The sequence below is a fragment of the Marmota marmota genome, unplaced genomic scaffold (genome assembly GCF_001458135.2).
Source record: "Marmota marmota marmota unplaced genomic scaffold, marMar, whole genome shotgun sequence".
NCBI classification, from domain to species: Eukaryota; Metazoa; Chordata; class Mammalia; order Rodentia; family Sciuridae; genus Marmota; species Marmota marmota.
The window spans coordinates 18,777,611-18,792,072 of NW_026000142.1; positions in this window are offsets into that span (position 1 = coordinate 18,777,611).

Sequence of the window (14,462 nt, forward strand, 5' to 3'; positions counted from 1 at the left end):
TTATCAACATCTGCATTCCAGGCAGAAAAAAGGAGGAAGGAACAAAAAGCAGGAGGGCTAGAGGTGGGTGTCAGCTCCACCTCTTCTTTTTAATCAGGAGAGAGCACACCTCTCTCACAGCATCTTCTATTTTGGACCCTGACAGGTATTACGTGTGTGTTATTACTAGCTAGGGAGAAGGGCCTGTGGATGGGTATTGGGTTGTGGACCAATAGTGTTTGTCACAAATAGTAACAATGAAAAAAAAATAAGAGACTTTGGAGTGGCTCTAACCTTTACATTCTTACTGAAACTCTTCATTGCTTTTTAACAGGAAAAAGAGATACCTCTGACACACTTCTCTCCACTCCCGAACATTCTTCTTCCCCAGCCCATACATCTTACAGGGAGAATGAGGACAATATATTCCTAGCATTCCGACATTTCACAATCATTGACATCCGAAGAACCTCACAAGTTTCAATCCCATGATTGCCCCTAGTGTGTTAGTGATATCTTTGGTATTTGTGAGGTAAGATACATGTATACATCTTTCTCTTCTTTATAGAAAAACTGGGGGGGGGAGTAAGAATAAATTGCGCGTTCTCAACTGATTTCTTTAGCAAAATTTCTCTGTTATGAATACCTACTTCAAGGACAAAGACCTGAGGTGTTTCACACCAAAACATTGAATAGGAATTGGAAAAGATTGCAAGACAGTTTCTCACACTGAATTTTAAACTGATTCATTTTAATCAGATAATCTCTCTTGTCTAAAAAAAGGTCATGAATGTGGAGAAGGAAACTGGAGACAACCAGAGCTTCACAGTAAACACAGTAGGGGGTAAGAGATGACTCAGCAGTCACCTGTTGAGAAAGAATGATTGAAAAGACACCAAATAGCTGTCAGACTAAAATAGGGTATCTCTGCTTTTGCTTACTTAAAATGAAATCTCTATTAAACAAACCCTCTTAACTACAGTCATTTTCTTTATTCTAATGGCAAACATCTTTAAAATATTTATTTTGTTGCTCTGTGCTACAATAGAAGGAAAGCAAAGTTTGGTATTTAGGACAAAATTACAGATAATGATGGTCATTTTGATTTAAATTGTGAAGGAAACTTAAAGGCCAAACTCATTTGCATTTAAAACAGGAAAATAAATATTTCTAGAATCCTGAGGAGTTTTCTGCTGATCTTTATGAAAATGCTTTACACTATTTACTTTTAATTCTTTTTTTTTTTTTTTAGTTGTAGACGGACACAACACCTTTATTTTACTTATTTACCATTATACACTGAGGATGGAACCCAGTGCCTCACACATGCTAGGCAAGTGCTCTACCACTGAGCTATAACCCTAGTCCACACTAATTTTTTAAAAAGAAAACATACAGATCATTTTCTAGATCTAACTTTCCAAAAGTATCTTCTTTAATTCTTTAATTTTGTAAGTTCTTTACAAAAGACAAGTGATTAACAATACTTAAAAAAATTGTGGAATGTTATTATACTTGAGGTTGAAAAAAAAATGCCACCCAAGGATGGAGAGTAATTTGTACTAGATCACATACATGAGTTAATGCCAGACTAACAGACTATTTGATATTTAAATATTTGATTCTTCTTTCTTTCCTTCCTTCCTTCCTTCCTCCCTCCCTCCCTCNAGATGGAAATACCAGAAAATAGTATGCTCTCTTTATCAGTTTCCCTGCTAATTCTGGAAGCATTCGGTAGAGATGATCACAAATTCTATGATGTAATGAGACAGATTTCTACCAGGTTACTTAAGAAAACCACTTTCATTTTAGTAGGGATTTTCCTCATGCATGGAGTAAAATGGGTGACATAGTTATAAAATTGCATTTGTGCTTCACCTGAATCTGAATATATGCATACTCCTATTAGGATTCTGCAAACTCTCAATGGGTTCAAAAATGTAAATAGACACCAGAATCCTACTAAGCAGATATCACTATGCACATTCTGATTGGTTCTTCCTGTAAATTGGTTCTTCCTGTAATTTGCCCTCCCTTGAGGGAGGGCGTTGTCTTTTCGCTGCTGCATTCCCAGTTCTTATCTGTTTGCTCTCTTGGAACAAAATAAGAGCTCAGTGAAATTTGCTTTTTGAATAAATGAAAAAACACGTTAAAATGAGGTCAGATTATTAATACACTTCTTTCTTTTTCATGTAACAGTAAATTTAAGAATGTTTCTTGTTCTTAAATATTCTTCTAAAATAGGACCTTTGAAGGTTGCATTATATTCCTTTTTTTAATAATCCAGCAATTTATCAATCAGCATTGTAGGAAGTTGTCATTGTTTCTGATTTTCTAAATAGTATTTTTTGGAAAATGGTCACTCTCAAAATTTTCAGTTTATAAAAGAGAAAAGCATGGCATAGAAGAACAATTATTTTAAAAATATTGTTATAATTTATTTATTTTTTGGGTACTGGGGACTGAACTCAGGGGCACCCCACCACTGAGTCACATCCCCAGCCCTATTTTGAATTTTATTTAGAGACAGGGTCTCACTGGATTGCTTAGTGCTTCACTTTTACTGAGGCTGGCTTTGAACTCGAGATCCTCCTGCCTCAGCCTCCTGAGCTGCTTTTAGATTTTATTTATGCCACTAAATAACTTTCCAGAATAGTTTTAAATTTTAACAATACATAAAGGTGTCTTTTTAATCTATCTTCAGAATATTTTTGTTTTTAATCTTTCCTAATTTCATGTACAAAATAAAGTTATTTTTAATTTTCACTTGGGTATGAATTATACAATTGATCATTTGAATTTATTTTTCTGTGAATTTGTTCATATTGATATTGTAAAGTTATTTTTATTGCACCATTAGTCTAAAATATTTGTTACCATTTTTTCACAGTTAATTATTTACCTTACGTTTTTAGCTTACTGATATACACACATTTTTAAATTTAAAGAGCATGGTAAATATAAAAGAAATTTAATGAAACTTTTTTTCCCCCAGTGATTACTAGGCAAGTATAAAAAATTGGTTAGGACAAAGTGTATTTTAAAATTATTCATTATTTCACTAAATATAGTACTAATGAAATTCCTTTTATGCAGTTTAAATATAAGAAGTTGATAATACATTTTAAATGATGTCTAAAAATGAGACTGCACTATATTAACAGTCAATACAAATGGTGTATATACAACCCAAATCACTATAGTTTAGATCACTTTTAAGTCAAACTTGACTTTGGATAATCTCATCAGCAAGTTAGAAATGTAGTACTTTATAGAAGTTATAAATACAGTATATGTAATTTAAGAATTATTTCCAATAGTGTTATTTATAAATCAAGAGATGGAATCTTTCATACATTTCTTTCCAAAAATCCAAGTGTTCATATTTATGGGGAAATTCCCCCAAGATGATGATGTCTGAGATATAATTCTTGGGTAACTTTGTTGATTACCATGTTATGAAAATTCCCATTTAACTTGGAATAAATGTGGAACAACTAAATAAGGTCTACTAAACTCTACTCAACTGATCTGGCTTTGAAAATTAATGATGCCATTAAAAATAATGTAGCATTTAGATGTTGAAGTTTAAAATTATCTCAAGCTAGCAAGTCATGTGGTGTTTGACAGACATTGCTGTGGTTTCTCTAAGTCACTGAGATTATCCTGATCATCCTGTGGATTTACTGTGGTGTCCTGAGATGTTTAAACCATGACTTCAGGTGAACAAAAGAATAAGGCGTAAAATGGAAATACTCAAAAGCTTAAGCTGACCAATGCTGGGCATATATTAATGTATTTAAGATGTAAATAAATGCATGAATAATGGGTTGTTAAAAAATGTTAGAATTTTGGGGGACTTAGGTATCTTGAAAAAATACCAATGCTGGACTTTTGGTGCCGATACCAGGGGCAAAAAAGTAGAATTTAACAGGGTCATATATTAGTTTAACACAGTAGATTTTATTTATTTACTTATTTATTTTTATTTGTTTTGCTTTTTATTCTTTCTTTTTTATTATTAGTTGTTCAAAACATTACAAAGCTCTTGACATATCATATTTCATACATTTGATTCAAGCAGATTATGAACTCCCATTTTTACCCCGTATACATATTGCAGATTCACATCGGTTACACATCTACTTTTTACATACTGCCATACTAGTGTCTGTTGTATTCTGCTGCCTTTCCTATCCTCTACTATCTCCCCTCCCCTCCCATCTTCTCTCTCTACCCCATCTACTGTAATTCATTTCTCTCTCGTTTTTTTCCCCCTTTCCCCTCACTTCCTCTTATATGTAATTTTGTATAACAATGAGGGTCTCCTTCCTTTACCATGCAATTTCCCTTCTCTCTCTCTTTCCCTCCCCCCTCTCTTCCCTGTTTAATGGTGATCTTCTTCTCATGCTCTTCCCCCCATTCTGTTCTTAGTGCTCTCCTTATATCAAAGATGACATTTGGCATTTGTTTTTTAGGGATTGGCTAGCTTCACTTAGCATAATCTGCTCTAGTGCCATCCATTTCCCTGCAAATTCCATGATTTTGTCATTTTTTAGTGCAGAGTAATACTCCATTGTGTACAAATGCCACATTTTTTTAAATCCATTCATCTATTGAAGGGCATCTAGGTTGGTTCTACAGTCTAGCTATTGTGAAGATTTTAATAATTTTATAGTCAGTCACAGTTCATTTCAAAAAATGAAAGATATAAATCTTAATAGTCAAACTGGATCACATATTAGATCAAAGACTTCACTTCAAAGTGACTATTTAAAAGAGAAAAACCAAGTTGACAGACTACACTTTGTTCTAGCCCTACTCTATCCCTGATTTATTTACCATCACTACCAATTCTTTTTTTAGAATCAAGTTTATGTACTATTTTTTGTGGCTTCATTAATTCAAATGTTGCTATCCTAAGGGAATTCACATTTCAAAAACATTGAAGACTTTTTTGTTGGTGGGAATAGATTTCAAAAATTGTGGTACCCAGATCTTAATCATTTTATGAAAGAAATACTGTTATTAATATAGTTCCTCCTTATGAAGAAAGACATGTTATGAGAATCAAATTATTTATTAAAATTATAAAATGAAAAATTCAAATGGAAGTGTTAGTGAGATACAGTTCTAGACTTTTCTGGATAAGTCAAGGTTCCATCTTTAAATTTATCCAAGTAGGAAGGGATGTGTTAGTTCATCTGACATGATGCTTGTTAGAACTTCTGCAATTGACTGAATGTCTATGTCCCTCCAAAGTTTGTATGCTGAAATGCTACCTCACAAGATGATAACATTGGGAGGTGACTAGATCATGAAGGCCATCTGAGGTTAGAGTGAAAAGACAACCACCTATGAACCAGGAAGTCAGCCCTCATAGGACACCAAACTGCCAACACCTTGATTTTAGACTTAGCTTCTGGCACTGTAAGAAATACATTTGTTTTTAAGCTATACAGTTTATGGCATGAATTTTATAGCAACCCAAATGGAATGACAACCTTCAAGGGGGCAAAGTCTTCAAATACAACTTTTCACAGGTTACTAGGAAGACAGTGGAATCTCCCTTAAATTTAAGTGGTTGTTGAAAAGACCAAGTTATAAACCACAAAAAAAGGTAACATTACACATACAAGGCAGTGTTAATTTTTATTTTAAACATTTTTTTTTGGTGTTTATGGCAATTCCCTAATTGACACATTTTGTCATTAACAGTTAAACTGCCTTTAGTGAGCTGTAAGTATTGCAATTTAAGTATCTCATATTAACAGTAACTTTTCCTCTATGAACTGTTGGATTTTTCTTCTAGTAGAGCAAGAATGTGAATAAAAGAACACAAGAGTTTTCATCTATTGTATTTTAAGCGTCTCTTTTAAGGTTTTCTCATGATTCTCCTCACCTGAAGTGAGGTGACTCTAAACAGTGTGATATCACATCCATCCACTTTGGTTTGAAAAAACACAAGTTTTTCACTTGCTATGGATTGAAATGAATGAGGGAGGGACAACCAACCAATAAACAAAAACCACACCCACACACACCCACACACTCAATTTAGATTCAGATAATGGAGTTAAGCAATTAACTCTCCTCTTTAAAAAAAAATGATTTGAATATAGACAATTCAAAGTCCTCCAAGATGAAATTAAAAAAACATTTTTTCAGATGCCAAGAATTCTTCCAACAGAAGAGGAAAGAAACCAAACAGAAAGAGAATTGTGAATAATGGTCCACAATGATTCTGAATTGAAGATTTTTTTTTCTTTTCCCTCTAGCTGCTTAAGGGTTGGTTTGTTCTTAAATGTCGATCAAAAAACAGTCTATGAAGCAGTTCTCTACTGTTTCCTTTACTCTTTCCACTAAGAATGCTTTTACGTTAAACCTTTTAGTTACATGGTGGGAGACAATTTTTTACTGGGTAGGGTGAAGACTTATTTTTGGTCAGTCGATAACAGCTGGATACAACAGAAATGTTACTGTACAAAACAGAACAAAGAATGAATCATCAAATCAGAAAAAAGGTCAGAACTGGGAGATCTTAAACATCAGCTGGTTCACTGGTTTGCAATCTTAATTCCTGAACTATCAGTGACTTTCAAGGTACAAAGGGCAGAAAGTGAGATTCTTTTCAACATTACAAAAAGCTTAAAAAGTTGTACAGTGAGAAATCTGCACAGATTCTTGTGCAGATTTAGGATTAAATAAAATTGATTATATAAAACATTCTACAGTATTTAATAGGACCATATGTTCTTATTTAAGTTTCTTTTAAAAAATGAAAATGAGAAATTTTTATTTAACAAGAGAAAGTTCAGAGGTGAAGTCTTGCAAATTAATCAATGGTATTTGATTTTTCTTCTAATACAAGAATGTGAACAAAGGAAAACAATCATTTTCATCTATTGTCTTTGAAGTTTTCTCGTGATTACCCTCATCTAGAGTGAAGTGACTCTAAATAAAGTATTATACCATATTGATCCTTTTATTTATTAAACTCATCCCTTATATAGTCAGCCCTCTGTATGGATGGGTCCCACATCTATCTTTTCAATTAACCATGAATTGAAAATAAAGTATTGAAAATGTACTATAGGGTCCAGAGAAGTGACTTTCTCAGGATTAAGTACATTAGTGTGAAGGCTGGGACAGGTGGGACAGGATCTCAAGTTTGCTGATTGGCAGTAGTAAAGGTCAAGGTAAGTAACCTTTCTACCTTGGTCTCCAATACAATAACATAGAGGCTGGCTGGTGTCATTCACACTGTAGCCTGTGAGATGTAATCCCTGGAACTGTGTGATGTAGCCTCACACACCTGTGCTTTGTATGTTATAAGTCCTCTATTTTCAATAAAATGTCACTGATTTTATACCTATTTAAATATTTTGCCTATTATATAGGTTTAAAATTTTTATACTATTTAAGTATTGATACCAACATAAAGTTGTGTTTTTCCAGGCTGAGTTCTATTTTGTGAAGACTTCAGACTTAAAGCAAAGAACTGAAGCTCTTCCAAGAGACAGTCAACCTCACGCCAGGTATTCTTTTGGCACAGAGAGATTTCTGGAGGAAGGCTGATGACTAAGGCAAGAATGATATAGCTTTCCTTAACTTTGCAAAAAAAAAAAATATTGATCCATTTAGAGTGGAGCTGGAGCAATCAAATCATGAATGTCTGCAGAGTTGGCTTCCCTTAAAAGGAAGTAACACTTTGTCCCTTGTAGATTAACCTCTTTTGCCATGATCCTACAGGTGAGGTATTGTTCTGAAAGATTTGCTTTATCATGTCATAGGATAACCAAGTGTTTTGTCAAAAAGATTGAGGAATACACTGAAGCCAGGTTTCAATTACTTTTAAGTACCTAATGTGTGTTCTAAAAACCAAATTTTATTTTTTAAGGCAGATAAATTATGATCTATGTCATAGACCCCTTTTGTGATCTTACAGTAAGGAAGTAATTTTCAGATTCAATATTGGAAATTCAGTGTTTTCAGAGAGATGTCAGTTATGGTCTGTGGAACCATAACACAAGCACTAAAATATCTCACCAAATAACCCAGCATAAAAATTGCATTTTGATTTAACTAAAACCAGAGGGACTAAACAACAGTAGCATGTATTATGTCATTACTCTCTGTTTAAATCTTTACTATTATAAGAATAGACAGGTACATTGTGTTGCTCCATTCCAAATTAGATCATACAAAATATTAAGAAAAAAAATCCTGTTGACTCTCTTGGAAACCTTGCATATAAACACTTTTGAGTGATGAAACACATTAGGAAATCCATAGTTTGTTACCAATATTTTAGTTTTAAGTGACTCAAATGAAGAAACTGAAAAGGCTTACACACCAGTCATATTGCAAACATTTCCCCATAAAGTCAAAACCTTTTGAGTTTTATTTTTTAATCATAAATAATTTCATTTTTTTCTTATTGCTTGTGTACTATTTTTAGATCCCCTTTTGACTAAGTTACTTTAGTCAAGCTATATCCTAGTTTAAAAAGCATGGAACATGACGATTTCTGTTTATCTGAGTTTCTCTCTTGGTTTTATTTGTTCATGACAGGAATGAGATATTGAGAACACAGGGTCTGAAATCCTAAAACTATCCAACATAACCATCTGAAGAGGAGATTCTTTGGTCAATTGACTCAATGACACTACTCCATTTCATTCCCATTTCTGTAATGGGCTCTAGATTGGGCCTGAAATAACCTGTCATATGCTGTTTTGTCTCTTTGTCACCACCACTGCAGGGCTGCTAGAATGCTAAGACATCACAAAACAGAAGGATGAAATAAACTTTAAATCTTTTTCTGAAGAGATCAGAAAGAAAAATGACTAGTTTTTGTCATTAAAGTTTACTGACATTTCATCCTTTAGAGGATTTCCCATGTGCCAGGTTCTAAACATTTTAATGTTATTTCATTTAGTCCTCCCTAATTTCTAGGACAATCTAGGTGGGTACTACTAGCATTTGGTTTTCAAGAAAGGCTAACAAACTTAAGATCAAACAGGTGGTTAGCTGTGCAGCCAGGGGTTGAATCTATACAACCCTGAACCAGAATCCAGGGTGCCAACCTAGTATCTGACACTCTTAATCTTCCTCCTCCAGGTGATTATGTTAGGAAGTCAGAGTTTAGAATGGTTGACCACTCTAGATTCTAGCTCAAGTTGCTTCAACTAAAATGTTCAGGGCCAGGCAGAGCAAATAAAGTTCTGAATCAGACACACAGATACCACACTTGAAAAAATTCCTACAAATGGGTCAGAATCTTTTACCACAGGAGATATCTACCTAGGACTTTGCTTAAAATGCAAATTTCTGAACATCAGCTCCATAGAATCTTTGTCCAATGTGCATCAAAACTATCTAGGTTTTACTTTTAAAAGCAGAATTCTGGGTCCCAGGCAACCATACCTCTATAATCATTGTAGATGCTAATTTTAATATTCTCACATTTTAGAAGACGGCTCTCAAATATGAGAAGATCTCTTCATTCCTTCCAGCAATATTTACTAAGCACCTATTATGTGGCAAGAATTTCTAGACACTGGGTGAAAAGCAATGAAAAATCAAACTCCCTGTCTTAGGAGCTCATGTTCTGATAGGAAAGAAAAATACAGATTGTAAACAAATAAATATGTCAAATTAGATAAGTGCAAGGGAGAAAAATAAGGCAGGGGTGGTTGGGGGGATGGATTGCAATAGGATAAGGTGTCCTTCTTTATAAAGTCACATTGATACCCAGGATGATGGGAGTGAACCAAGGAAACTGGGACAGCTCAATAGTGTCCAGAATAAAGTAATGACATTAAGTTCAAAAACCTTGAGAGCTTGCCTAGTCCAAAGAACAAGACCAGTGTTCAGAGGGGACTGAGAAAGGAGAAAAGTGATGGGATCAGAGGTTTTAAGGAATTATATCACATTGGGCGGGGGGAGGCCCTGGTGATCAGTCTGTGTGAGACATGGAAAATAACATGGAAACATGCAAAATAACAATACCTACCATGTATTAGAACGCATAAGCCTCTCCACTGAGAATATAATGCTGGCAAATTGTGGAGGTGAGAAAATCAGCTGGAGGGCTATGGCTGTAGTCCAGACAAGAGATGCTGACAGAATAGTCAGCGAGGTAGTATAGAAGGGGTCAGGTGTAGCCCATTTCTGGATAGGTGATGGAGCAAGCCATGGTTATTTTTTCTAATGGATTGAATGTAGGGTGCAAACAAAGAGGAGAAAGAAGAGGGGACAGAGGGGAGAGAGTAAAGAGGGAGAAAGAAGAAAGAGAGGGGAGGGAGGGGAGAGAACAGGGTATGAGGGGAGAAAGCGGGGTACAGAGGGAGAGAGGGAGAAGGAGAGGGGGAGAGGGAGAGAGAGAAATGAATTAGGATGACCAGATCTGATGCTTGGGCATTTAGAGCACATTAAATTTGATGTAAATAAAATACTCTCCCAGCAAATTTCCAGTTGGACACTGGTGTGAAGCCTACTTGTCTTACAACTGAAGCAACATGTTTCATGGAGCACTGAAGATGAAGAACTGGAACACATACCTTTACAGAACTGTGATTAATCAAAACCCATTCTTCCTGACATAAAACATGGAATACAAGACACCTATTTTTTAAATTGCAACCAGAAAAGCAAAAGGTAAAAGAGAAACTTATTGGTTTTCTCAATGTATCAGAGGGAAACAGATTTTTTTTAATGACAGAAAAATATTTATGATTTGGTCATAATTTATTAGTATTTCCAATAATTTTAAATGGGCAGATGTTTAAGAATCTTTAACAAATCATTAAAACAAACCAAAAATTGTCTCACCTTTAAGTCAAAAGGTGGATGCTTAATTGAAAATTCCCCTATTCTATTTCTTCCATCTTCAGAACTTACATTGTACAATCTAGATTGTTTCTGCATTTTAAAATAAGTACTATTGATTACATAGGTGAGTTTAAAATAAGAGTCCACCTTGCTACTATTGAGATAAATAAAAATGTCTGTAGTACCTAGTAACATGATTAATAACTTATTTAGTAACAGCAATATAACCTGATGCATCTTCATGTGTAATAAGTTTTGCTCAAAACCTGTAGCATTCTTTAGGTTAGGATTTTGAATTGTAATACTCCTCTCATATGGCTCTAGTCTTCTTACCCTAATTCTGAAGGCATGCCCCATGTTTGTCTTTTAATGTAAGTCACATCAAATTTCTTTTTGGATACAGACACTGTATGAGTAATAAGTGAACAGAAATGCACAAGACGACCTTTAAATACCAATTTTGTGGTTTGGATTCTTTATTTGAATCTCCATTTAAGCTTTGATCATCGTGCAGAAATATTTTATTAATGATTTCAAAATTTAAGGACAAGTTTGTCTTTTAGAACTTTATTAATGAGGAATAAGCACATAAGTTTTCCCACCTAAAACCAAACCCACAACCATGCATATCTACTCCAAGGAGTTTTCACTTGACTCCACAGGTCAATAATTTTGATGTCTTACCTTACCTGTGTCACCAAAGACCCACTGTACTATTTATGTATGTATTAATGTATTAACTGTAATGCAAGCTTGAGACAGAAAGTCACTTATGAAGTAGCCAAACCTGGCAAGCTACTTTAAATTCTAGAAGACATTGCCTTCTAATGTAGGATAGAAATCTTCTAAGCAATTGTCTATGTAAATACCAAATGGCCTTTAGGAATTCATATTTCAAGAGGGAGAAATCCTCCTGAAGGTATAAGAAAAAAATTTCAAGGTTGCATATAAAAAGATACTTAGAAACTAACAATATTTGGTATAAATGTTTTTAATAGATGAGAAGGTTAAGGTTTTCAACAGACATGTTTAACCTTCCAAATACTGTGAACAAATAGATAAAATAAAAGAATCTTTTGTACAAGTTGAAGACTGGTTTCTTTGACAACTATGGATGAAGTTGTCAGGTATCTTCAAATATAGTACCCTGAAAGGAGAACTCAAAGCAGAGAATAAAAGCAAGTATACAAACATTGATAGCATGCCTGCACCCATGCCAACACACACACAGACATTCACAGTATCAATCTGACTTTGTGGCCTACATTTCAAGCTTAAAAAAAAAACAAAAACAAACAAACAAAAAAACACCAACATGTTGCTATAGTCTAAAGAAATGTGAAGTAGCTTCTGAACTGCGTCATAATTGTTACAAGAAGGAGAGCTCCCACTACAGATATATCATCCTTATTGTTGTAAAGGAAGTATAACAAGTCTTGATCCATCAAATGCAGTCCTGAATGCAGGGACATTTATCTCCACATATGATCATCATTGAAACTCCAACTGATATCAAATTTTCTAATAGCTTAAATCACAATACTGCAGGGAAAAATAACACAGTATGACGATTAACATCTCAACTTCCAAAAGAAACTATAATCCATACCTGAGTGCACTGGTAAGTTCTCATATGATTTCCAGGTGCCATAGGGAAAGACAGACTATTTTGCCCAGATTTAACTAGGTAGGTCCCTGTTTTCTGGGTTGGGTGATGTTTTGGGTTTTTCGCTGCTGTAACCAAGAAAATTTTTAGAGGAAAAGTATACTAGGGATTCACAGTTTCAGAGGTGTTAGTCCATAGATGGCCGACTCCATTCCTCTGAGCTCTAGATAAGGCAGAACATGATGGCAGAAGAGTGTGGTGGAGGAGAGTGGCTTAGGACATAGCCACCAAAAAGCAGAGACTGTCCTCACCACTGACAAAATATGTACTCTATGTACCCTAGGCATGCACCCAATGACCCACCTTCTCCAGCCACACCCCACCTGTCTACAATTACCATTTAGTTAATTACTATCAATGGATTAACACACTGATATAGGTTAAGGATCTCATAACTTAATCATTTCACCTCTAAACTTTCTTGCATTGTCTTATGTATGAACTTTTGAGTACACATCATATCTAAATAAGAGGTGACTAAGATTTGAAACTCCCCAGAGAATATGAGGGAACAATAGAGAAAAAAAATTTTGTTTCGCCTAAACTGATGTTCTAGAACTTCAATATGACTCATCATAGCCTTCACATAACTTGAAATGCCTAATGAAAAGCATCAGAGAAAGTGTTCTTATTATTCTTTTCTCCATGATTTTGTCAAAGCAGGAAAGAATATTTCAAGATAATGTGTCATGGTAGAATCCTAATCTATATTAGGCATCCAATATAGTTCTCCAAAATTCTGATCAGCTAATAAAAATCTCTAAAAGGTATGGTGACTCCAGACCCCAGGATGTCAGATTTAAGGGGAAATAACATCAGACAAAATACAGACTAAATAATGTAAACAGAACAATATTATGATTAACTATAAGGTAATAAAATAAAAACAAGGATACATTCTTGTAAAAATATAAAATTCCAAAACTGATGTAAGAAATATTTAAACAAACAACAAAAACCACAACAGAAATAGTGAAATAATCAGAGAATTACCCACTGAAGTAACTTCTGCTGAGTAATTATAAGCAATGAGCTTCTTCCTCTATGTGTACTGACATGAAAAAAAAGTCCATTATAAAAACTGACAAGAGAAAAACTGCAGGACTGTCTATAACATGATGCAATAAAAAACATGTAAATATACACATACTCACATGTTCTTAGGAAAAGCAATCTGGAAAGTTGTACTCCGAGCTGTTAAAAAGTGTTTTCTTTGGGCTGGGGGTGTGGCTCAGGGGTACAGCGCCCACCTGGTGCACGTGAGACACTAGTTCGATCCTCAGCACCACATAAAAATAAAATAAAGGTATTTTGTCCATCTACAACTAAATATTAAAAAAAAGAAAGAAAAAGAAAATGCTTTCTTGTGGGCTACCAGCAAGTGCAGGAATTACTTCAACTTTACATATGCTATGTTGGTTCTTCATAGTATATATTAGTGTGTATGTGTTGGGTATTGAACTGGAGGCCTCCTGCATGATAGGCAAGTACTAACCTAAATCCTCAGCCCTATTACTTTTATTAATAAGAAATGTCTGGATAAAAAATTATCTTGATAAAATGCAGAGTCAAAAATAACACTAAAAATTATAAGTAGGCATTGACACTGTTTTTTATAGATACCAAGAAAAACTTCCAGAAAGCACAGAAGACAATTGGTTGGATTGTCCTAATTTGTGACAAATCCATGGTTTGACTTCTGAAACAACTTCATAGTCAGTTGGGCAGTGGAGATTCTGGCCCATTCCTGTGGCCTGTAAGAAGCTAAGGTACAGGTTCTATGTCAGCTAAAGACCTGGGTACCCAATGTCCTAATTTGTGAAGATGGTTTTCTAAGGTAGACGGAGGTCTATTTTTATTTAGAAACAACTTCCAATGTACAGGAAGACCAGGGGTTAACAACAACAACAAACCCTGAGATGAACTGTGCCTTGGAATGTATAGTTTCCTCAAAAAAAAAAAAAAAAAAAAAAAAAAAAAA